The sequence below is a fragment of the Myotis lucifugus genome, unplaced genomic scaffold, assembly GCF_000147115.1.
Source record: "Myotis lucifugus unplaced genomic scaffold, Myoluc2.0 scaffold_7, whole genome shotgun sequence".
Taxonomy (NCBI): domain Eukaryota; kingdom Metazoa; phylum Chordata; class Mammalia; order Chiroptera; family Vespertilionidae; genus Myotis; species Myotis lucifugus.
Window position 1 is genome coordinate 12,770,743 of NW_005871055.1, and position 2,489 is coordinate 12,773,231.

The following is a 2,489-nucleotide window of genomic DNA, read 5'->3' on the forward strand; positions in this document are numbered from 1 at the left end:
ACACTGGTTGACAAGTCAACCAGGCACAGCATTTAAGATACAATATTTGGCAATTTGTTTCAATATTTACTGCTTAAAATTAGCTCCCTCTTTTCTCCTTGACCCCATTAATACAGACCTGGTGTTGCTGGCATATTAGCCACAACATAGTAATCTATACTAATAATAGCCTAGGGCTGTCAGGACCGTTGGGATGACCCAACAGTGGGGTGTGGCGGCAGGAGCGATGGGTGGGTCCCGAGCCACTGGGGCGTAGCAGCGAGAACGACCACTCCACCTATGGGTCCCTTCCCTAGCCGGCAGCTCCCATCCCCCAATGGCAATGGGGAACCAGGGGTGGGTGGCGGGACATGTGCTGCGCCAGGCCAAGGCCCCGCCCCCCATCACCCCACACACAGAGGTTGACCAGCACCAAGGGCAAGGGTGGGGGTGGTGGGGGAGTGGGGGGGGGGGGTGGAATCCCCAACCTCTTGGTGCCTCCCCCTCCCACCCCACAGGCTCTGATCGCCTAGCAGTGGTTCTCAACCTGTGGGTCGTGAACAATGAAAATACATCCTGCATATCAGATATTTACATTATGATTCATAACAGTAGCAAAATTACAGTTATGAAGTAGCAACAAAAATAATTTTATGGTTGGGGGTCACCACAACATGAGGAACTGTATTAAAGGGTCGCGGCATTAGGAGGGTTGAGAACCACTGGACCAGTTTCCATTAGTGGGAAGAAGATACAATAGAATAGTCTGGAAACGGAAAGTCTTTTTCCTTATTGATTCTTTATCGCTGGGCTCTAGAGAAATAGTGGCCAGGTCCCCTCTTGGGTCCTTCGGAGTGTCCCAGAGCAAGAGGCAGAGAAAAGCTGGACTTAGCAACCCCACCCACCCGAGGGTTGGGGGTAGCAGAGGGACGTGGTGACTTTGGAGTCACACAGACTCTGCCAGTTAGACCTGTGTAACCTCTCTGAGCCTCAGTTTCTTCATCTATAAAATGGGTATGATAACAGTACCAGCCTCAATGGAGTGTTACAGGTGTGCATAAGATTATGCACGTAAGGCTCTCAGCCTGGTGCTTGACAGGTGCTAAGCACTCACCGCTGACACTGTGATTATCTGCCCCCTGCCCTCACTGGGCCTATGAACCCCAGTGCTTAACTGGCAATGTAGGCAGGTGTGGAAATTGCCTGCTCCGTGTCCTGGGGCCCCTGGGAGAACTTGGATTCTGGATTCCGGATTCCCGGGCAAAATGGCTCTGCAATATAAAACCCCTGAGGTCAGGAGTCCAGCTGGGTCCCAGCACGTGCTCCCTGGGTCTCCGGGGCAATACCTGCTGCCTTCCCTCTCTTCCCGGCACTGTCCTGTCCTGCCTCAGTTGTCACTCACGCTGGGAATCCCTGCCTCATCTGTGTGCACATCTGTTCCCCAGCAGCCCCCACTCCGTGTGCCTCCCAGCTCTGTCCTGCACTTGGGCAAATCACTTAATCACTCCACGCCTTTGTTTTCTCATCTGAAAGCTGGGAATAATAGTGCCAGCCTCCTGGGGTTGTGGATCAAACCAGGTCACCAGGTGAAGCACTTAGAAGAGGTGCTGGGGCCTGTTTTAAGTGGCCATTCAGTGTCAGCTGTTTCTGTTATTACTGTTAAAGGGCAGTCTCCTAAGAGTAGGGGTTCTACGAGGTGCCACTGTCCTGTGAAAACCCTGAATGAGAATCTTCAGCCTCTTTCAGATATGATGAGCTCATTAGCATAGTAAACAACCTGTGAAGGACCTTTTGACTCCTATAAGCATTAACAACAAAGAGTAAGAAGCCTGAGGCCTGGGCCTGGATGTCTGTCCTGTACACCAATAGGTTGCTGGTTAGGTTCCCTGTCAGGGCACATGCCCAGATTGTGGGCTCAATCTTTCTCTCTTTCTCTCTTTCTTCCTCTCTCTCTCTCTCCAATAAATGAAAACATATTTTAAAAAATAAAGTTAGAGGTGAAGCCATTATGGCTGCAAACTAGAAGAAAATATAACTCAACAAGAATAACAGACTCTTAAAAAAAAGAAATTATAGCAATAAAAATAACATAGAAAACAGGCATCTAAAGGAATCCATGTGGCTACAGGGGAAATCACTAATGAGCCTAGATTTTAAAAGTCAAACTGGGAAAAATGTATTTGCAGAAAATATTTGATAAATACTTAGTATCTTTAACATATAAGAGCTCACACAAATCCTATATAATAAAAGCCTAATATGCAAATCAACCGAACTGCGGAAGGACCAGCGGAACGACTGGTCACTATGACGCTCACTGACCACCAAGGGGCAGACACTCAACACAGGAGCTGTCCCCTGGTGGTCAGTGTGCTCCCACAGGGGGAGTGCAGCTCAGCCAGGAGCCGGGCTCACAGCTGGCTAGCGCAGCGCAGTGGCAGGAGCCTCTCCCACCTCTGTGGCAGCGCTAGGGAGCAGTGAGCCAAGAGATAGAACAGCGAGCAGGCGAG